Source organism: Callithrix jacchus, chromosome 4 (assembly GCF_049354715.1).
Source record: "Callithrix jacchus isolate 240 chromosome 4, calJac240_pri, whole genome shotgun sequence".
Classification (NCBI taxonomy): Eukaryota; Metazoa; Chordata; class Mammalia; order Primates; family Cebidae; genus Callithrix; species Callithrix jacchus.
The window spans coordinates 135,517,006-135,541,469 of NC_133505.1; the positions used below are offsets into that span (position 1 = coordinate 135,517,006).

A 24,464-nucleotide genomic window follows, 5' to 3' on the forward strand; every position below is an offset into this window, starting at 1 on the left:
TTCTTGAGATATGGTCAGTTTATTGCTTCAAGGATCAGACCATATAATATCCCAAATTTATAATCCCCAGAGGTAACTCAGATATTTATCATTCTTTAATAATAATGTGATTTGTTCTTAACATTTAAAGTGAACCCAAGTTAAAGAATTGGAAAGAAAAATTTTTAAACTCTAATGCTTTAATAAGCTCCCAAGCTGCTGATGGCTCTAACCTTTCTGTTTCTTTTGTCAACATATAAAAATCCAGAATAACAGTTAAATACTCCAGATCTAGCTATTATTTAATACTAATATTATGTCTTGGTTAACAGAAGACACCATAGACCATAGTTTGAATTTTTATGCTCATTTTTTAGTATTGGCAATCCTTCTGAGATAAATTCAGGAAATCTGACGTTTCTCCTCAGCCCTTTTGAAATAAAGACTTTTCCAGTTAGAAATATTTAATGTAGTGTTAAAGCTCAGAGTTGAAAAGGTGTTTCAGTATTCATCAGACACAATGTTGTAGTATTATTGGTAAGATCGTGAAACAAATTCTAGTACATTTCAGCTCTGCTAACAAAGATGAAATAGAGGATAAAGTAGGTACTTGCTGAATCTTATTAAGGTTGACATCCAGTTTTAATACATTCATTCTCTAAGCTATGGTTTTGGTTAAAAATCATCAATCAAGAACACAATAATGAAGCTGAGGGGTGCAGGATGTAAAGATCTGGTGGATTCTAAAGGACTGAGAATGAACTATGGCTACTGAAATGAAGTGTGAAATGGGATCCATAACCAATATTTGTCTTTGATAAGATTAAGCATTTCCTGGTCAACACACCACTCTTCCTCCTCTCTTCTCATTCCTCCAGAACAGTAGCCTTCAAACGTTTTTCTTGATAAGAAATGCACTTAAATTGGACAATTTCTCTCTTTCTAACACACATACACAACACTTGCATAATAAAAATATCATAAGATGTCTTAAAGAAATACGTAGACATTTTACATTTAGTGAACTCCACTATTTCTATTTTATATTATTATTATTATTTTTTGAGATGGAGTTTCGCTCTTGTTACCCAGGCTGGAGTGCAATGGCACGATCTCGGCTCACCGCAACCTCTGCCTCCTGGGTTCAAGCAATTCTCCTGCCTCAGCCTCCTGCGTAGCTGGGATTACAGGCACGTGCCACCATGCCCAGCTAAATTTTTGTATTTTTAGTAGAGACAGGTTTCGCCATGTTGACCAGGGTGGTCTCAATCTCTTGACCTCGTGATCCACCTGCCTCAGCCTCCCAAAGTGCTGGGATTACAGGCGTGAGCCACCGAGCCCGGCTTATATTATATTTTAAATGCTGGTTTTGACCTATTAAACTGACTTAAAGATCCACTAATAAATGATAATAACAATTTCAAAAATACTCTTCATAATGTTTCATTTTTGTATATTTGACTTCATTTGAATAATTGCATGTATGTTGATTGTGTAATGCAGGGGTTCCCAACCCCTGGGCCACAAACTGGTACTAGGGGTTGGGGATCTGTGCATTTCACCAGTTGGTGGCCTGTTAGGAAAGGGGCTGCACAGTAGGAAGTAGTGGTGAGTGAGTGAGTGAAGCTTCATCTGTGTTTGCAGCACTCTACATCACTTGCATTACCACCTGAGCTTCGCCTCCTGTCAGATCAGCAGCGGCATTAGATTCTCAGAGGAGAGCAAACCCTATTGTGAACTGCACATGTAAGGGATCTAGGTTGTGTGCTCTTTATGAGGATCTAATGTCTGATGATCTGCCACTGTTTCTCATCATCCCTAGATGGGACCATCTTCTTGCAGAAAAACAAGCCCAGGGCTTGCCCTGATTCCGCATTAGGGTGAGTTGTATAATTATTTCATTATATATGACAACATAATGCTAATAGAAATAAAGTGCACAATAAGTGCAATGCACTTAAATCATTCCCAAACCATCCCCTAAACCCCGGTCTGTGGAAAAATTGTCTTCCACAAAACTGGCCCCTGGTGCCAAAAACGTTGGTAACCACTGATATAATGAATCAGTTCAAATTTACCTACATAGATAGTAAAAAAAACAAGCTGAGAACTGTGTTCAAAAAATATACTTAAAAACCTTCATAAAGGATTTCACTCATTCATTCTTTACTAAAAATTCACATCTGTGCATGTGAAGGCAAAGATAATAGAAATCTCTCCTGAAAAATGGCAAAACTGTTATAATGCCTTTCAGAAGATCATCTTTAACTATGTGCTTCTTAATTGTTCTACTGGAAATCAAGTTTTCACGTGTATTTTTAAATGGTGAACTTCTAGGAATGAGATATAACTGTAGGATATATTAAACATAAGGCACCTAAAGAATTCAAAATTCACAACTATCACCAATTTCATCCTTAAAAAGTAGTGTTCCTTCTTCCTGAAGAACTTTTCAAATTCTTATCTGAATTATTTCTATCCTTAGTAGTTTATCTTTGTTTTTCCCAGAAATGTGAAGCTATAAAATTAGATCAACATTCTTTCTGTTGACTCAAGAATAGCGTAAGGTCAATCTAATGATATGAAATCTGCAGTCTCATCTAGGCCTACAGATTTAAATATTACTTCTATGTTAGTGACTTCAAAATCTTTATTTACATATTTGACCACCTCTGTGAGTGAGCTCCATCTCTAATTTTCTATCTCCTTCGGATATTCTTACTTGCATATTCCTGCCAGAACTTATAGCTTAACGTGGCTTAAACTTAACAGCTAAACATTCTCACTTTGAAGTATCCCATTCTTTCCACAGACTTCACCCACCTCCATCAAGTTTTTTCCCTCCTATTTCCAAATTTTTGCTGAGGGTCCCATCAGTCTCAAGGCATAAACTATTAGATTCCTACTAGATCCTTTTCTTTCTTCCCACTATTATATCAATGAACAAGGTCTTGATTCTATTTCTTTTTTTTGGTCACAATTCATTTTTATTAATAGAAAATAAACACTTATTCCGGTTTCAAAGTTGTTATACTTGAAGTTGTTAATTAAAAAATGAATTTTAAATAATCACTTAATAATCCTGCTTTGACTGAGACAAAGAAATGTGTTTAAAAAAAAAGTATTCAGCACCATTTGTTCATAGGTCTTTCAGAATTTGTCCTTAAAGTTTCTGCAACTTTCCTATCTGTAAAGTACAGGAATGTACATTAAAGGAATCAGTGTATATTCAGCATGTTGATTTGGACTACACAACAATCCCTTCCCCTCTACGGTAGCTCAAGAGAGACATGCTTCTAAGCACTGAGGTATGAGGAGTCTCAGATTGTTATTTGCTGTTCGAATTGGTCTTTCCAGCCAATAACAGTAAATCTCTGGCACAGATGCTATTGACCCTTAATGTCCTGTGATTTTAGGAAATAGTTTGGATTTAGTTCAATTTATTCAGAAATCAAACATGTTTAATTAGGTTCACTATTCCGGTAGGGTAAGGGTATGCTGGTTTAGTATCTTTATAAAATATATATAATGTGTAGGTAAATCATACTTAGAGTGGTATATTATTTAAACCAATATCTATTTTAACAAAATGTTTATAACTAAAAACAGCTGATGAAACTAAATCTAAAGGTATGACAGAGGACTCAGCTCTGTGTTGCTTAAAGAACTTTTAAAAAGCATGTGCCCATAAAGCTAAAGCCATTCAGGGAGAGGAAAGGAGGGCCCCTCCTCATTCTCACTATAGGATTCCTGAGGGGGCTGGGCCAGAAATTAGCACTTCTAAATATTTCAGAGAAGTCCAAAGTATTAAAAAGTCTTTTATGCAAAAGAATCTTTCTGCATCAGTGAATAGTAATGCTCGTCAGAATCTCCTAATAACACAAAAGCAAAGCCAAGTCCATATATTTGATCAGATGTCAAAGTAATGGGAGGTGGACTATCATGTCAACCTTAGTCAGAGCTCCTGCTGGCTTCTTCCTATACACGTTCACCAATTTGAGTAAAGTGGACTTGGTGAGAGAATACTGTTTGATGACCGGGGCATTTCTTCACAACAGATAAGGGAGTAGGGGAGGTAATATAGGGAAGCTCAGAAGGAGTTGATGAAGCCCATATATGCATTCAAGAAGCCCATGGGATCCTCTAGCCTTGGATAGTGGCTAATGTGGTCATCCAGAATCGACACTGTGGACTGCGGCAGCATTTTCCTGTACAGCCCAAAACCTCTGGTGAGGGACTTACAGGATCCAAAGGTCCATAGAAAAAATGAGTGGGGATAGTTACAGAAGCAAGAGCTCCCACCCAGCGCCTTCTGAACTTCTTCCTCTGATTGATGCACTGGAAGAGACTGTGGATGACTCAGTTCCCGTCCTTGTTGTGGATCCCTGACCACAGGCCCACAGCTCACTGTCAGAGGGCCGAGTATACGGCCCAAAGACTGGGGTGAGAACTCGAGAGAATACAAAGAAGTTCATCAGTCGTGTGAGGATGGGTGACCGCACACCTCTGTCTCTGAGTAGCTTTTGGAGGAGTGGACTGGACTCAGGAAAGATACCTCCATTTGACAGAGACTCTTTATGGTAAGCTGACTAGATCAATTCTGCTCCTACCTGTAGGGAAGCTTCTGAGCAACAATATCTCCATAGTCATGAGACAGAAGGTTGATCCTGCTGTTCTGGAGCCCCAGATGCCACAAAAGCACTTCCACGATGCTGACCTGCTCAGATATGAAACAGTGATGTGGTCTCGATTTGTCACTAAAGACAAAGCCTAAGAAATCAAGGGCAATCCCCCAATGAAATGTCGAGGTCAAACCTTCTCAAATCTGGTACCAATCTTAGCTGGATGTTGGAAAACCGTGTAAAAGCACAACTATCCCCGGACTTCCAACCACACCCGCAGAGTCTTGGTAGAAAATACGCAGTCCCTTATAAGTGAAACACTTGCCTGAAGACTTCCATGACCGAAGGGCAGGGGAGAGCTGAGGGGGTGGGATGTGCAGGTACGCAGCAAACGGGGCGCTGCCAACAGCCTACCTGGACCCAACACTCCCTCATCCTGCGGAGTCGATCTCGGCGCCGCCCGGTGGCCGCGTTAACCCTTGCAGCGGTGAAGGGCCGGCAGGCAGCGCGGGCGCAGCCCGCAGCCAGTGCAGGGTTGGCGCCACTCTGCGGGCGTACGCTGCGGCCCTGCGCTTGCCAGGCGCGGGTGCCGCAGAGGAAGTGCCGGGGTGTGCTCGCTGCCGCGGCCTCTATTTCTGAAGTATTTCTACTATTTTCCTATTTCTTTTCATTCCTACTGCTTACACTCTCATTGGCTGAACTATTGCAATCTCCTCTTGAGGGGACTGAAATATTCATAGATATTTCCAGTCATTCTCCTTTTGAGCATATAGTAGGATTACATTTGCTCACCCTGAAGTTAGGCATAGACAGTCAATGAAATGTGAACAGAACTGACATGTGTTACTCTTAGATTGAGTACAAGTTTTACAAGCCAGTGCATAATTCACCATACTATCGAGACGGCTGATCTTCCAGATGGATGCCTAAGTGTAGAATATATAGATCAGTTTCCCCCACCCTTCACACATGGGCTCAAAATGTACATGGAGAAGGAGCAAGAAATACCTCCTTGCTGTCTTTGTTAGTTTAATCCACAGAGACTTTGGAGTCTGTAGTTATACAGCATCCTAGCCTGTCCTGACTGATATGATCCCTTAACTGATCTCTCTACTCAAAGTCTCTTTTTCCTCCGATTATTCTACATCACTATCATATTAATCTTCCTCAAGTAGAAGTCTCATTATATAAATTCCTTATGAAAATCTTTCAATGTTTCCCTGTTATCTTCGCTGGCTTTCAAGACCATCACAGCGTGCATCTCAACTTCCGTTTAAAACACCCCAGGTTTCTCTACATGTACACACACCACACTTTCTAACTCATTCGCTTTTCTGTTGCTATGATTCTAGTACGCTTTCTGCTAGTCCTGTTTAAGTGCTACCTATTCTTAAGTAACAGCTCAAATGCCAGTATCTCCTCTATGAGGCTTTTTTCTGGATCTCTACGTAAAAGGGACAAGAAACACCTTCCTCCCAAAGGAACAAAGGAACAAAGAATGGTGCTTACTTGCGAGTAAGCCAGATTTTGGCAGTTGGACCATTTTTGTCTTAACAAATAAAGCTAACCAGTCCCTATAGCTTACAAGTATTCATAAATTCTCCAAACAAAAGAAATTTATTGTAAAGAATACAGGTAAAGAAAAGTTCTGTGAAATTGTTTAAAAAATAAGTAAATAAATGAATTCCCAAAGGACTTTGAGTCTTTACCGTAGTTCTCATCACACTTTGCAGTGGCCATTTCTAGCACTTTTCAGGCAATAAGTGGTCTTCTTTCACTTATTTACTATTGAAAATTCTTTTGCATAATGCCTAGTATCTTAATATTGAATATCTGAATGAATGAATGAATGAAATTAAGGTTACATGTTATTTTAAAACTACCACTTTTTTCTTCAGAAGTCACAACAATGAGGCGAATGCTGCCAATAAAATAGTTCTTAAGTTAAAAAAACATAAATCTCTGAGAAATGAACTGAGAAAAGGAGAAGTCATTACAGGACATGAATTGTACAGGAGAATAGTGCATATCAAAGGGTGAACTCTGGGTCACAGATTACAGAATCAGGCAAGAACATATCTAGACATGGTATTTCAAATAATCTTCTTAAAAATTATTTTTTCTAAGATCCACTTTTACTCTTTTCTCTGATTTTATTTGGCTTTCAACCATTTCTTTGTGACTTCAGTTTTTGAATAATTTAAACAAATAAAAATTACATTAAAGGATTGTTACTTTTAAACTCTTACTATCCACTGGGACTGTTATTATAAACTCTGTTCTTATTCTTTTAATTTAACTCTATTATTTTTTAAATGTGAAAATTGTTCATTGTATTTTTTCTCCAATTGCTTTAAATGCACCAATCCTTCTTTTCTGTATAAGTATCAAAGTCCATAAATATTCTTCAACATTGTCCTAACCTTGAATAATAAAAGGAAAAGAAAACTTTCCCAACTTTTTATTCTACAAAATAATACTTAAAATATGTCCCTATTTTTACTGTAAATGGAATCTTCACAGGAATAGTCAAGAGAACAAGACTGAGTCATTCTTCATCATACATTGCAAGGGCTATGCCTCTTCTGTTGTGAGCCCTGCAGCAAGTCTCGCAAGTGGAGCTCTGTGTCATTGACTGCACTTTTGCTAATGAGAAATCATCAGTAGGAGTGACCGCGCCTTATGCAAATCTCTCCAGTTATTTCTTCCACTGGTGATGCCTTTGAGCCTCACTCAACAAGTATTTACTGAAAGCTTGCTGATACTCAGACCTTAAACTGTTACTAAACAGAATACCAATTCTGTTTTTTAGAATTGTTTTTTCTACATTTTCTTTTTCTTTCTTTCTTTTTTTGAGATAGAGTTTCCCTCTTGTCACCCAGGCTGGAGTGCAATGGCGTGATCTCAGCTTACTGCAACCTTATTCTCCCAGGTTCAAGTGATGCTCCCACCTCAGCCTCCTGAGTAGCTGTGATTACAGGCACACACCACCACCATGCCTGGCTTAACTTTTTTGGTAATTTTTAGTAGAGATGGGGTTTTGCCATGTTGGCCAAGGTTAGTCCGGAACACCTGACCTCAGGTGATCTGCCCATCTTAGCCTCCCAAATTGATGGGATTACAGGTGTGAGCCACTGCACCTGGCCTTTTTTTCTCCGTTTTCTAAAAAAAAAAAAAAAAAAAAAAAGCATTGAAATTTTGATAATGACTGCATTGAATCTGAATATCACTTTGGGTAATGTGGATATTTTAACAGTATTAATTCTTCCAATCCATGAACACAGAAAATATTTCAATTTATATTTGTGTCTTCTTCCATTTGTTTCTTTTATGTCTTATAGTTTTCAGTGTATAGATCTTTTATCTCCTTGGCTAAATTTATTCCTAAATATTTCATTATTTTTGATGCTATTGCTTTGATTTCTTAATTCTTTTTTGGATATTTGTTAGTATAGAAGCACAACAGATTTTCATATGTCGATTTTGTTTCTTGCAGCTTTATTGAATTTCTTTATTAGTTTCTAATAGCACTTTAGCTAGAGTTTAGGGTTTCCTATATATAAGATCATGTCATCTGCAAACAGAGATAATTTGCCTTCTTCCTTTCCAATTCAGATGAATGTTATTTCTTTTATTTGCCTAATTGCTCTGGCTAGTAATCATAATACTACGTTGATTGAGAGTAGTAAGAGTGGACACCTGATAAGGTTAGGCTTTATTTCCCCACCCAAATCTCATCTTCATTTGTAAACCCCATAAGCTCCATAATCTCCACATGTCAAAGGAGACCAGGTGAAGGTAATTAAATCATGGGGTTGTTTCCCCCAGGCGGTTCTTGTGATAGGGAGTTCTCACGAGGTCTGATGGTTTTATAAGGAGTTCTTCCCCTTTCACTTGGCAATTCTCCTTCTTGCTGCCTTGTGAACAAGTGCCTTGCTTCCCTTTTGTCTTCTGCCATGATTGTTAGTGTCCTGAGCTCTCCCCAGCTGTACTGAACTGTGAGTCAATTAAATCTTTTTCCTTTATGTATTACCCAGTTTTGGGCAGTTCTTTATAGCAGTGTAAAAACGCACTCATACGTCTTCCTCATCTTATTCCTAATCTCAGCAAAAGCTTTCAACATTTTACCATTCATTATGACATTAGCTGAGGACTTATATATCCTTTATTATGCTCAGATACGTTCTTTCTGTACCTAATTTGTTGGGAGATTTTATCGTGACAGGATGCTGAATTTTGTCAAATGCTTTTTCTGCATCTAAGATGACAATATGATTTTTATTCTTTATTCTGTGAAGGTGGTGTAGAGTATGTATCCCCCCCTTTATGTATGGGGGGATACATTCCAAGACACCTGTGGATGCCTGAAACTGTAGATTGTACTGAAACCTACATATAGTATGCTTTTCATTATATGTATATACCTATGAAAAAGAAGGAAGACCATCTGCTTTGAGTAACCCTTGGTTATTGAGCTATGACAATGTTGATGGTTGGATGCCAGGAGCATATGGTGTCAGTGTCTAACAGGTGGGTTGTGATACAGTGTGGATCCCCTGAACAAAGGAATGGTTCACCTCATAGGTGGGAGGAAATAGAACAGTGTAAGATTTCATCCTGCTACTCAGAACAGTGCACAATTCAAAACCTATGAATTGTTTTTCTGAAAATTTCCATTTAATATTTTGAGACTGTGATTGAGTACAGGCAACTGAAACCATGAAAAGGGAAACCAAGCATAAGTGAGAATACTATATCACATTTATTGACTCATGTATGTTGAATTATCTATTTATTCCAAGGATAAATACCTCTTAATTATGGTGAATGTTCCTTTTGATAAGCTGTTGAATTTTGTTTGCTAGTATTTTTATGAGGATTTTGATATCTGTGTTCATCAGAGATATTGCCCTGTAATTTTCTTTATTTGTAGTGTCCTTATCTGGCTTTGGCATTGTATAATAGTGACCTCATAAAATAAGATTGAAAATGTTTCCTTCAAGTGTTTGATCTTGAACTTATCTTTATTGGGAGATTTTTAAATTTCTGATTTATTCTCCTTATTTATTATCAGGTACTCATTACGCAAGTTTTTTCAGATTTTCTATTTCTTCATGACTTGGTAGATTCTGTGTGTCTAGCTTTATCAATTTCTTCTAGGTTATTGTATTTGTTGGTATATAATTCTTCATAGCAGTCTCTATAATCCTTTTTTTATTTCTGTTGCAATATCTCCTCTTTAATTTGTATTTTATTTTGTTGAATCATCATTCCTTTTTTCTTAGTTTGGCTGAAGGTTTGTCAATTTTGTTTATCTTCAAAAAGCAACTATTAGTTAAATTGATATTTTTTATTTTCTTTCTAGTCACTATTTCATGTATTTATGCTCCAATATTTATTATTTCCTTCCCTTTTCTATCTTTGTCTTAGTTTTTTTCTATTTTCTTGAGGTAACAAAGTTAAGTTGTTCATTTGAGATTTTTTTTTGCCTTAATGTAGGCATTTATCAATGTAAACTTCCCTCTTCGAACGTCTTTTGCTGCATTCCAGAAGTTTTGGTATGTTGTATTATTATTTTCACTTGTCTCAAGATAATTTTGATTTCTCTTTGGATTTCTTCTTGACCCATTGGCCATTTGGGAGTGTGTTGCTTAGTTTCCATATATCTGTGCTGGGATTAATATTTCTTACTTTTTATCCAGACTGCCTGCATTGTAATTACAATTTCACCACTTGCAAGATATTTAGCTTGAGGTAAGCCATTTAAACGCTTAGTGCCTGAGTTCCCTTATCTGTAACAATGAGGGCAATGGTGATATTAACAATAATAATAATAAGAGTATCTACCTCCCTGACTGATTGTGAAGATGAAATGAAATAGTAGAAAGTAGTTAGAACAGTTCATAGTATACAATACTTATTCTTATTACATAGAACTAATGTTTTGTGAGGCCCTTACATTGCTAGACACTATTTACATGAATTATTTTATATGATCTCACCACAGCTTTATAAAAAAAATTTATTGTCTCATGTTTAGATGGAGTGGCTACAGGACTTAGAGTTAGTTTATGGAGAAGCTGCAATGCAAACATAAGATTTTTATTTTTATTCAGCACAAGGACTTAAGCACTTTACTACATCTGTCTCACCTGTCGACTATGAACTCAATGCCTAGATCCCATGAGGGAAGGGTGAAAGCACTGGATGTTAAAACATACAACTTATACTTCTCAGAGGATGTCCCTCTAGAGGTATTCTTTCTCTTACTTATGTTTTGTTAATTTTTGCTTGTTTTTCATTGTTTGTTGACATCAGTTTGAAATTTCTTATGTACCACAAGAAATGAAGGGAAGTTCCCGGGAGTACCAACATTTAAGAGTGATCAAAAGAATGAAAGCCAGAAAAAGGAGTAGAATTCTATCATCTTAACTCCCAAACCTACTCTATGTTGATAGTCTGAATCTTAGTTAATGATTTCTGGTGCTTGATCCAAAAACGTCACCATGACCTCACGCATTTCCCTCTTTCTGCACTGTTGTTGCTCTTCAGAGACAAAACTTCAATACTTTCCACTTAGACTTTCACTACTGATTTTGGACTCATCTTTTTGCTGCTAGTCTCTTATTTTGTGCAGTTCTCCAGCTTACCATAAGTCTGGAGTGAATTTCCAAAAAAATCTAAGGTTCTGCAACTTTTAATTTCTCTTCAATTCCAACTCAGGTTCACATGCTCATCACTTGGTCTAGAAGGGCTTTCCTCCACAATTTTGCTTGGTAAACACTTTTTCATCCTTTGAGACTCAACACAATTATTGCCTTTTCATGAAAATGGACATTCTTCAATCCTCTTGATATTAACAGTTTTTTGTTCTTGTGTCAATGATAGACCTTGTCACATGTATTACAGTTTATCCTGGAGGAAAGCACCACAAGATCAAGAATTTCCCTTTTTTTCCCCTTGTGGTATCCTAGTGCTTGAGACATAGTAGCCATTCAACAAATACATGTTGAATGAACGAATGAGTTTAAAACATATTTACCTTCACTTACTTGGAGTTTCTTAAGGACTGCAACAGCTTCAAATTCATGTACTTTCTTTTAGCTTAACAGGATATCTGACACATAGTACAAAAGTTAAATATTATAAATAAAAGATTAATTCCATAGATATGTTTTAAAGAGTCAGAAAAGATATTAGTATCCAGGAATTCCACCCAAAGATGGAAGACCAATGGATGGTTACAAATAGATAAGCAGAGTCCAAAATGTAGGGTCATTTTCCATGGCAGAGAGGAACAGAAGAGTCAATAAAAATCAAACAGTCAAGGAGTTTGAGTAGAGAGTGGAATAGGCATCTCTTCATTATCTTATTGGCTGATATCTGCTTCTTGTTAAATAATTAGCTTAAGCATTACCTCCTCTAAGAAACAAGAATGTCTCCTGGGCAGAGTAAGTTGCCTTTCCTGGTTCTCCCTGAGTGCTCCGAGTAAGCCACACCATTGCGTCTAGGAAAACTTTCTTGCTTCTTTCCTGCCTACTCCAATCTGATCCCTTCACTGCATCCAGAGTGATGATCCAAAAGTTTGGGTCTAAATGGATCCCAAAGTTGACAGTGGTCTACCATGATTCCTATACTTAAAAAAAAAAAAAAATAAGCTCTGCTATTCTTGCTCATCATAATTTTGCTACAATTTTTCAAGTTTTGTTTTGTTCATAATGGAGTTTCCTTGGTTTCGTAAATGTGTTCTGTTCCTTCTACTGCTCTAAAAAGCCCTTATCACCAAGTCTTTCTACTACTTCCCTCACCTCCACTGACCCTACTGAATTTTCAAACTGCAATTCAAATATGACTTCCCTAGGGGAGTCTCATCAAACTGTTTCCCTGGACCACCATGCCCCACCCAACTACTAGATTACATCCCTTTATTAGGGGGTACTATTGTTTCAGTATAATTGCAATTATAATTATTGGCCCACTGAATGATTTGATTAGTATTCCTACCTTCTTTATTATAAACTTTAAGAGGGCAACGACTATTTCTGTTTTTCTTACCATTTTTATCTCTTTTGTGCTTCCACATTGTCTGGTACATTGCAGACACCTAATAAACATTTTTTGGAAGGAATGAATATTTAGTGAGAGAATAAATGGGTAACGCATTCATGAGTAAATAAAGATTATATTACATTTTTGTGGTAAATACTTTGCTTACCTCTAATTGCTGACAAAGAGTTCCATATTCTGAAATATGACATGAAAGCCACGGAATGAAAGGTCTGATAAGGCTGGGCGTGGTAGCTCACACCTGTGATCCCAGCACTTCTGGAGCCCAAGGTGAGAGGATCGCTTGAGCCCAGAAGTTCAAGAAAAGCATGGGCAGCAAGAGACCTTGTCTTTACAAAAAATGAAACAAAATTAGCTGAGTGTGGTGGTGCACACCTATAGTTCTACCTACTCGGAAGGCTGAAGTGGAAGGATTGCATGAGCCCAGGATTTCCAGGCTGCAGCATGCTGAGATCACACCACTGTACTCCAGGCTGGGTGACAGAGCAAGATGCTGTATCACAAAAAAATTTTTTAAGTAAGAAAGTTTTAATATGCAGAATATTAGTTTAATTATGAATGAGAAGAGATGTACAGCATTTGTAGTTACAGAACCATATATTCCATAAAGGAAGAAGTTGAGAACAATGACGTGGAATAAGCATGGGGCTTTAAATAACTTCTCTGAGCAAAGGGTATTCTTTGGTAAATAGTTGAGAAAATAAAATAAGGCTTGCTGGAGTGGAGCAAGTCAATGGAAAGCTTTCACAGTTAGGAGGAGCATTTAGACTAAATGACTGTATTTCAAACATTCAACAAACACTGACTGATTGTCTATTGGTTACAGCCATATAATATTAGGTGCTAGGGAAATAGAGGTGTAGAATGAGGTGTGGGAGTTTCATTGTGGCTCTTGGAAAGGAAAATACATATTCAAAGTTTGTGTTACAAGGGTTAATCTGAAGGCTTTTGAAAATGGATCTGGGATAGGTAGGAGGTTTATTGAATGAATAAATCAATCAATCCAATAAATTCAATAAATTAAACATGATTTTAGTGAGTAGTCTATGAACCCTTAGTTTGATTCCCTTGACTGTGAAATTTAACTTTGCATTTCACTAATTCTTTGCTTCCCTTATATTCAGTTAAAAATACTTTTAAAATACAATTTTTGTGGTTCAGAAACAAAAATATAAATGACATTCTGGAAAAACAGATGTACTAGAACTAAAAAAATAAAAGCAATGGAGATGGTAAATGTATAAGTGAGTAATATGATAATGATTTTCATTAACAAGATGCACCATTAAATGTATTCTCATGTGGTTCAAATTAATTTTATTCTCTGTGCCCAGCATGTTGTTATCTACTGATGGTGGTTTTTCAAATGCACTGTGCAGTTAGAGGTCATCATATAACCCACGTAGACCTCCATCACTGAGAGGTTCAGAGGCAGAATATGAAGGGGGACAATGTTGGCCTCCATTAATCTTAGCTTGAAAAAAGGATCTTTAGAGAACACTATCTAAATTTAGCTATGTTCAAAATGCTTCACCACAAAAGAGCAGCAAAAAGCAATCTCATTAAAACAGGCTCAGAAAACAATTCCAAGATATATGAGTAAAAGTAAACCAAACAATGGAAGCACAAATAGTATGACCTTCTCTTGACTTCCACTTGCACAGCTCTACTTATTCAAGCTCTGTTTTGGACATTAAGCTTTTTCACAGCCATAACTTTTGTAGTTTTTCAATCATCCCATCTATTATATTTCTCCTTTTATTTTTTATTGAGTTCCTTTGGGAGAAATTTGAAAAAAATCTTTATAAATTGAGTTTTTTTTTTACTGAAGAGCTTTTAAAATAACTATACCACCAAATCATTTAAAAAGTTTTCTTTTGTCAGTTAAGTTACTGTTTATTGAAATTTCATTGAAGACTAGAGAAATCTCTTTCTTCCAGTTGAGCTCAAAAGGAAAAGCCAAAAAAAAAAAAAAAAAAGATGGACAGAAGCCAGAAATACTGAATAAATTATGTCCTTTTTATTTACTTTTTAAAACTATGAATTGGCTCATTTAAATAGATTCTAAAAGTATTTGTATGTGGGTTGAACACTGTTGTCATGGAGATTAAAACATTTTTGTTGTTGTGTACACTGGAGATGGCAGTTTTCGTCTAGTTGATGCTTCTGTAGAATAAAAAAAAAGTTTAGCTGAGAAAGATAGGTCTTAATGGAATTGTTAATAGTAGTCTTATTTTGGATGACATTTTAAAATCACTTACATATTTAATCTGTGTATCATAGAGCATCCTAGACAATTATCAATTCTATTGGTAGCTGTCTCAGTTGCAGTTCAGCCTTAAGTACTTACCAAATGGAACTCATTTGGGGTGTCAGGGGTAACTGAAAGGTGTGGGAACTGAGGAATTGTTTGAGAGCCTGTGGGCAGTGTGTCTGCTCCAATCATAGTCTCAGTGAGGAAGAGCACCATCTGTGCAAGATGTTCTTAGATGTCCTCTATAGGACTCTCATTGTCATCAGTTATATGTGCTCTAAAATCATTGCTTTTTCTTCTTTATTTTAAATATAAGTTATTTTTTAAAGACATGTAGGTTTTATTTCTGTGTGATCAAAACTCTGTCTTGGGCAACTTCTACTTTTTGGAATTAACACTTACTTCCTTTGTGGTCTTGTGCATATATATATATATATATATGCACGCACACAAGATTGTCTCTCTCTCTGTGTATATATACATACTTATATGTATATATACAAACAGAGAGAATGTGTGTGTATATAGATATACACACAGAGAGAGAGAAAGAATCAGTCTTGCTCTCTTAACCAGCTGGAGTGCAGTGGTGAAGTTATGGCTCACCACTGGAGCCTCCACTTCCCAGTGGAGCATCTCCATGCTGGGACTACCAGCATGCACCGCCCCTCCCCAGTTAGTTATTGTCGTTTTTTTTTTTTGGAGAGACAGGGTTTTGCTGTGCTGCCCAAGCTGGTCTCAAACTCCTGGGCCTCCAGCAATTTTCCTGACTTGGCTTCTCAATGTGCTAGGATTATAGATGTGAGCCACCTTGCCCAACCATCATACATATATTTTTGAAAATGATATAGAAGCAATGAGACTTTTCTAAGTTTTTTTCTGCTTGCTAACTTATCAGAGAAAACTAATGGAAGTAATATTAAAAAGAAATCACCAAATCCTACTCATGGATAATGTACAAGAAAACACAGCAAAGTTATTTGGCACAAATGAAGAAGATAAGAAAAAAAATGTCGAGCTTTGTTAGAATACCATGGTAGACACTTCGTATAGGAGGTATCTTTTTGAGAATAGCTCTCATTAATAAAGATTTAGAGGGATCACTTATAAAATGTATTTATGGCAGCAAGCTCATTAGGTGCATATATATATATATATATATATATATATATGCAGAAATCAAGATCTGAAAAGATTTTCAAAGGTTAGAGTGATACATCTATTATGATGCAATTAATAGTGATATACTCTCTTTTGGAGATTTGTTCTCCAGACTTGATGATCTAATACTATGTAGGTACTAATATGTATAACCTTAGGGGGATTAGTGGACAGAAAGTTCATTAGCTGTTGCTATTGTGACTGAATGAGGGAAAAAGCTAAAAGGATCTTCAACAATATGAATTAGACATAGTTTCCCAAAGAGTAGTCTATGGTTCACCTGAGTGCAAATCACCAAAGATGCTGAAAATGCACAGTCAAGGTACTCTGTCTAGATTAAAATAAATTAATTTTAGACTTGGGTTTAGATATTTACATTTTTATCAGGACTTCTTATGTTCACCCCCAAATTTGCGAAATGCTCATCTAACATAAGAAAGGTGATAGGCCCGATCCATCTTCTGTTTACTATCTTAAATCTGGAAAACATAAACCTCAGGTGCCAGACTTCAAAGGGATAAAGAAAAGCAATTACTTGTTGTGTTAGTCCATTCTTGCATTGCTCTAAATACCCAAGACTGGATAATTTCTAAAGAAAAGATGATTAAGTGGCTTTGGTTCTACAGGCTGTACAGGAAGCACAACAGTATCTGCCTCCGGGGAGACCTCAGGAAGCTTCCAATCATCGTGGAAGATTAAGGTGGAGCAGGCATATCATATGGTGTAAACAGGAGCAAGAGTATGGGGGGAAGTGCTACATACTAGAAAAGCTGTCATGAGAACTCACTATTGTGAGGACAGTCCCAAGGGAAACGGCACTAAACCACTTATGAGAAATCTGCTCCCATTATGAAACCATCTCCCACCAGGCCCCTCCCCTAATATTGGAGATTACATTTCAATATGAGATATGGGTAGGGTCACACATCCAAACTATATCACTTCTGGAGAAAAAATGGAGGTAGCTGTGAAGGTTTGTTACGTCATGGAATTTGAGGAATGGCTGGGGTGATGGCAAACATTTATCATATCGAAAAGCAGGCTAAGAAAAGATATGCCAGGTGTTTTCAAATATCTGAGAAAATATCCGTAAGAAGAAGTATAGTCATGAGTATGCCTCACTTGCCTAAACATTTTGATTAAAAATGCATTTAAGTAGATTTAATTATGCCTTTTTCCTCTGGTGACCATCTGTTAAAATTTTCAAAACCTAGACCTATGAAAAAAATTGTAAGATGCATTTGCTGCACCAAATTTCCCAGTTCTGAACTTTTTAATCAGTACTGTTGCCGTTGGACTCACTCACCAGCTTGCCTGCTAAACCATCTGATCTGTGTCAATCAAATACATGAGGGAATGAAGAACAGCTGCTTTTCTTATTTCATTCTTCTTCTATCTGTCATAAAATCTAGGTGCAATAACTGAGGATAGGCATTTTACCAAGAGCAGTTATTTCAATAGCTTGAACTTAAATACCAGCTTATTTTTCACAAAATAAAAGTAATGCTTCGTATAAGCTTCAATGGTGGCATGTACATGAAATAGTTGGTCTTGGTGACTTTTAAGTTGTGGTTGCTTTTTAAATGACTGCTCTCGGTGTTTGAGGACTTTGTGTATATACATTTGTGTATTTCGCACTTGTGGTAGGAAGATTTTAAGATGACCCCCAAGATTGCAATCTCTGGGGTACACATCCTTTATGATTCTCTCCTGTTGAGTGCGATTGGAACCTGTGAATGTGATGGGACATCATAACAATGATTAGGTAACATTTGACAACAAAGTAGAAGATAGAATTCGGATTTAACTCAGGTCCCTAATTAGTTTTCTTCCAGGTACACAAAAGGAAGATTATCCTGAGGGCACACAACGTAATCAAATCAAAACTCCTAAAAGAATGTCTAGGGCTCAGGGAGCTTTTCCTGATCTTGAAGAAGCAAACAATCATTTTGTGAGAGAGCCACATAGCTAGAAGCTCAGGAAGCCTCTGGAAGCTGAGAGCAGCCTGAACTGAGAACCAGCAAGAAAGCACAGCTGAGCTAACATGGAGACTGCAGCCTCTCTGCTGCCTTCTGAGACCCTGAGCAGAGGACCTGTCTATACTGTGAATAACCCCTGGTCGACAGGAACTGTGATGATCGATGAATGTTTTTTTAAGTCACTAGGTTTGTGATAATTTATTATACAGCAATAGAAAACAAATACATCAAGATTAAAAAACAATACAGATGATGTTCCTCAACTGACAATAGGGTTATGTTCTGATAAACTCATTCTAAGTCGAAGATACCTTAAGCTTAATTGCATTTAATACACCTACCTACTGAACATCATAGTTTAGCCTAGCCTAACTTTACCATACTCAGAACACTCACATTAGCCCACACTTGGACAAAATTACCTGGAAACACAGTACATGGTAGAGTGCTGGTGGTTCACCCTCATGAACATGTGGCAGACTGGGATCCTCAGCCTCTGCTCCTGTCCAGCACCACAGAGAGAAATGTGCTGCATATCACTAGCCTGGAAAAGATCAAAATTCAAAATTTGAAGCATAGTTTATATTGACTATGTATTGCTTTGGCACCATCACAACATCAAAAAATACCAAGTTGAACTCTCATAAATCAAGGACTATCTGTAACGCCAAACAGCCTATTACTCAAATCCTCAACTTTTCTCTTTAATGCATGTGACCTCTATTTATATAGTCAATACTTCTTGATTTGAAAAAGAATTGGATGATCATAGAATCGAAAAGTTTGAATGATTATACTCATTCTTTCTTTTTCTTTATCTACAAACAAGCATCCAGTTAGAACGTAGCTTAATTTTAGTTCTCAGGTTGTAAATTGCTGAAGGTTGACGTTTTCTTATTTCTGCTAAAATTTGATGAGTAGGTCTCATTGAACATCACAATTAAACTATTTAAGAAAGTAGAGAGATATACTGTTTAACCAAGGGAAAAATGGTAAATGAAATGATAATTTACATTTTTCCCCTAATTCATGGCCATTGGATATTAATTAGGGGTCTGCACTTGTAGCTTGTTAATTGACATCTAGCTGGAAAGTAAAGTTTTATATCACAGATAGCTTTTCTAAGTGCAAATGCATCACCTTGCTTATTCATTTGTTCACTACTCCTTAATTAGGTATTCTGTACCAAATGGTATGCCAGGGATGAGGATACAAAGATAAAATAGAACCTTTCAGTACTGTGTGAAGAAAGAAACATAAAGAAATAAGCGTGCTAAAGTATTTTAACTACCAGGTTTGGCATTTACTTCTTTATGCTTCATTTGGATTTTCTGAGGCTTCAACATTTTCCATTTTTAAGACTAAGCTCAAGGGTCAACACTTTCATGAAAATTAGTTGCTATTTATGTTTCAATCTATAAGAAGAGTAAAATAAACAATGAAATCTAATGACATTGAAAAGTACTTTCAATGTAAATGTACTGCTGAGTAGAAAAAGCCACATTTTTAACTTGTATATTCAGCGTGATCCCAATTTTATAATTCTACTCTCAATCCATATATGTGAATATCATACATAAGAACGAGGCTGGAAGTAATTCAATCATGAGGTTAACAAGTTTTATCTCTGATGAGATTGTGTGTGATTTTTAAAAATTATATTTATTCTACATAATAAGCATGTATTACTTTTATAACCTGAGATATAAACATTATTGAAAAAGAAGAGCATGAATTTAAAGTGAGGATGTGAGACTGTGGTTGTTACATACATATATATATATATATGTTTTGGTTTGGAATGTGGTTAGGAAGTGAAAGAGGGACAGAGATTGGGGGAGATAGAGGGAAATGCAGGCCTGAGGACAGTTATAGTGGTATAAAGGGAAAGGCTTAAATATCATTGTAGTATGAGCAGAAATTGCAAAGAGTGAGAAGCTAAAATGGAAGGGAGAAAATAAATAGCAGCAAGGTTTTTAGGGAAGCAGAAATGACTCAGATTTGAAATACAGGTGATAGAATTAGCCTTAAGGGGGAGAAAGAAAAGATCTTTTGAGACTATAGGAAAGGAGGTGAGAGTTGATATAGACAGAAAAAATACAGAGATGAAAGGGTGGGAAGTTAAAGGAGCCCGTGTATATAGCCTAAATTCTTGCTATGAACTAGAAAGCCAGGTCATTAGCTGAAATTGAGAATGGGATAGAGGTGGTCTTGGGGAGGTTAAGGCTAGAAAAATCCCAGCAACACAGATAATAAGAGAAGGACTTGATTTCAGACTGTGAGCAGAGTTGAGGCTACATCAGAATGCCACCCAGAGATTTCAGTGCTGTAAACCTGTAGTGGGAACTCTGCAGGAATACTGATTTCTCCCTTCATTGTCAAAGGTATTATACTGGTCTTATAAAGAGGCTTAGTCACTTCCCAGTTTATATATTTTAAGATTATATTCTTAAAACAGTTTTTTTGTTCAGTTTGATCCTTAACCTGACCCCAGTCTACCTGTTTCCATCCAAGACATATCACTAACACTTCCAAACCACCTCCTACCACACACACACACACAACATACACTATGCTTGAGTCATTCCAAATTACACACTTTCCTCTAAATGTTAGTGTGAAATTAGGAAATTTAGGAAATGTGATTGATATGATTTGCATGTTTGCCTTCTTCAAATCGCGTGTTGAAATGGGATTCTCACTGTTGGACATGGGGACTGGTGGGAGGTGATTAGATCATGGGGGCAGATCCCTCATGAATGGGGTCGCACCATTCCCTTGGTGATAAGTGAGTGCTCCCTCAGTTAGTTCTCATGAGATCTGGTTGTTTAAAAGAAATTGTGATCTCTCATTGTTCTATCTTGCTCCTACTCTCTCCCTGTGACATATGTGCTGTGGCTTTACCTTCTGCCATGACTGGAAGCTTCCTGAGGCCCTCACCAGAATCAGATATCTGCACCATGTTTTCTGTAAAGCTTACAGAACAGCAAACCAGTTAAATATCTTTTCTTTATAAGTTACCTAGCGTCTAGTGTTTCCTCAAAGCAATGCAAAAATGGCTAACAGTGATATTTGGTATTTTCTAGTACATTAGTGCACATCCCCACAATCTAAGATAAATATGGCATGAATATTTTTATGAGTAATAATTAAGCTTATTGAATTATCACCACCCCAGTGAGATATGTTTAATTTTAATATCATTAGAAAGATGAAGACAAGACCAGCGAGGGTAACTAACTTCTCAAGGACATGCTCATCCTCTTGTGAAAGCTGGAACTCAAAAGCAGACCTTAGCTTTGTCAGTACGTGCTTTTGGTTCCCAATCTAACATTAGGTGCAGATCTTTCTCTCTTTTAACCAAGGGCCAAATAAGATCCCCTGCCCTGCTCTGCCCTAGCTCTTGTCTTAGAACAAACTCTTCCTCTCTCATTTTAGTGAGGTAGAGGTAAGACTATTTCAGATTGACTGATGAATTAATCCTATGGAAGGTCAGTAAAATGCCATGTAACTTACGGGGGAAAAAAGAAAATAAATATCAGCATGTGGAAATGTTTTAAAAAGAAAGACAAAAAGGGTAGGTGAAAAAAGAGGAAGGAAGGAAGAAAGGAAGAGAGAAGGGAAGGAAGAAAAATGTTTGAGCTTATGAAGAATGTCTCTTTGCAACTGAATGTGTGAATTTAGATGCATTTATATAACACAAAACAAAATGAAGCAAACAGAAAACCAGATACATTCAGTGACTTAAAAAATGGGGTAATTCTTTCTGTTTTTATTTTACAAGTCTTTTGTAACTTATTTTTTAAATGCTTATTAAAACTTATTTTGTAGTTTTAAATGCTCAATTTTTACTGAAGCAATCACATTTTTAAACTTAAGGGCATATATTTGGTATGACAACCTAACATTTATGACCAAGTGTTAAAGATGAACCGGTTTTTAATTTTAACTAGAAAATTTAAAACTTGATATATTTGAGAATTTGGGACTAAAAAACCCCAAAATATGATCCTTTATATTTTTTCTTATTTCTAAAATATTTTGATTCTAAACAAATATTTAAATACTATGTGGAGAATTTTAAATGTTAAAAATTTAAGTAAAATATTGTTTAAGTACTTACAATATGCCCGGGATTGTACATGATGCTAACAGTAGCAAGATGCAATGGTTACTGACTTCGAGGGACGTCTTTTTTAAACAGACGGCAGAAATAAATAAATCTAAGATAATATGATGTGAGCTTGTTCTGCACTGGTGAATATGGAACACTCAGAGAAAAGAGTGTGTGGAACTGCAGGGGAGGAGAAGCTTTGGGTTTGGCACTCCAGGAAGATATGTTCAAAGCAGAAGGGAAAAGGTCACTGATTGTTCAAGAAAAGTGAGTACTCTGGAATGGGGCGTTCTTTGAGAAGACCAAAGAGCAGTGTGGAAGATGGATGAGGAGCCAGGCAACGTGGGTAGAACTTGAGTATCATAATGTTTCTCCATCTAAATTCTACTAGTACCAGAAGTCTGATTGATATTTTATTTACTCTACAAAGTGCCCGCCTCAGTGACGCATAAAGAGCCAACATCTGAGAGAAGCTTAGGCGGGTTCCACATTGCCCAGGATTGAACCTCGTTCTCTCACTTATCAGCTGTTTGACCTCAATCAAGTTATGTCACCTGTCATGCCTCTGATTTCTTGTCTGTGAATTGGGAATAATAAGAGTACCTACCTCTTAGAAGTATTGTGAGGATTATATATACATGTATATAATAATACATCATATATAATGTTAATATATATTAATACATAGATATAATTCTCACATGTATATATTATATATATATAACAATGTATATCCATGTATACATACACATGTAAGATGCTTAACAGAGTCCCTGGTACCAAATAAGCACTGAGTCAACATTAACTATTATTATTTAGTTTACCTGAAACACTCAGATGGTATAACACTAAGGTTACGTAAAAATATTGTGTATCTCAACTATTGAAACTTGTTCACATGTTCGTCTATCTAGGATAGAGGAGGGGAGGAAGGATCTACTCGCATAATATTTGAGAGTCAGCAAATTGTTTCAACAATAACGTGATTGTACTTGTCTGTATGAGGTTTCTATGATGGTCATTTTCATGCAGCCAGCCAAGCATTGCCTTTGAAATTAGGCAGATATGCATTTGAATTGTAGTTTCTCATCTACTAGTCATTTGCCTTGTACAAGTAATTTTAACTCATTTATTATGATAAAAAGATAGAGATTTTTCTTTGTAAGATTTTTCAAGAAGATTCAATGTGATAACAGGTATAAGTGACTGGTAGAGGGCCTGGCACACATAAATCCTCTATGAAGGGCAACTGTTATTAAAAGAAAGACCCTAGGGGAGATATGATACCACTTCCAAATAAAAATCCTGGTTCAATATTGGATTTTTTGATATTGGAGCAGGGGGACCCCTTTAAGAGAACCATCCTCCCAGCATAAGCTCCAAAATGAAAAGCTTTCTTTTGTAATGCATAAGAAAGGAGTCATTTTAAATGAAGTGACTGACTTATCACGACAATCCACTGAACTGTAGCTTCGAGTCTGAGTTACAAAATAATCTATAGTGATCTGAGGGAGTGATACAAACCCCAAGGCAATGATTGTAGAATAAATTCCACTGGTATTTGCAGTCTAGTGTCATCAAGGCTAATTCTCCTTTACGGAGGCAAAAGCTTCTTATTGTCCCCAAGGCTGTTGATATCATCTGTAACTTGGCATGTCACAGAACTGTTGTTTATCCACTTCAGCTATTTTGTTAAAAAAAAAAAACCTTTCTATTCTTTTTATTTAGTTGTTTTAAAATTTCTATATTTCATAAATAAACCAAATCTCAACACTCTTTAAAAAACATTTCAGTCCAGGCATGGTGGCCGACACCTGTAATTTCAGCACTTTGGGAAGCTGATGCAGTAGGATTGTTTGAAGCCAGTAGTTCGAGACTAACCTGTGCAACACAGGGTTGCATCTGTCTCTACAGAAAATGAAAAATAATTAGTGAGGCATGATGGCACATGTCTGTAGTCCCTGCTCCTTGAGATGCTAAGGTGGAAGAATTGCTTGAGCCCAGGAGTTTGAGGCTGCAGTGAACCATGATTGTGCCACTGTACTCCAGCCTGGGCAATGAAGCAAGAACCTGTCTCAAAAAACAAAAACAAACCATTTCAAATTGAAACAATACATTTTTCTGAATTAGAAAAGAAAAAATACTTTCTTTAAGTATATGAGAAAGTAAATGTCTTTCGTAGAGTACATTACATTTTAATGGCTCTTGAAAATTCAGTTAAGAGGTCTAGTGCTTGTGATAATCTGAATGTTAGCCAACAAGAATAAAAATTAATTCTATACATTATC

The 24,464-nt window shown here is 36.6% G+C and overlaps 1 protein-coding gene and 1 pseudogene across 3 annotated transcripts in view; one reads left to right on the forward strand and one right to left on the reverse strand.

The window, feature by feature from the left end:
• Nucleotides 1-24,464, forward strand: part of LAMA2 (laminin subunit alpha 2) — a 637,958-nt gene that overhangs the window by 36,282 nt on the left and 577,212 nt on the right. The gene's annotated exons all lie outside the window — the stretch shown is intronic.
• LOC103792614 (mesoderm-specific transcript homolog protein pseudogene) lies at nucleotides 1,514-5,149 on the reverse strand (annotated as a pseudogene). Its single transcript, XR_619472.5, has one exon. The product of XR_619472.5 is annotated as a mesoderm-specific transcript homolog protein pseudogene (transcript).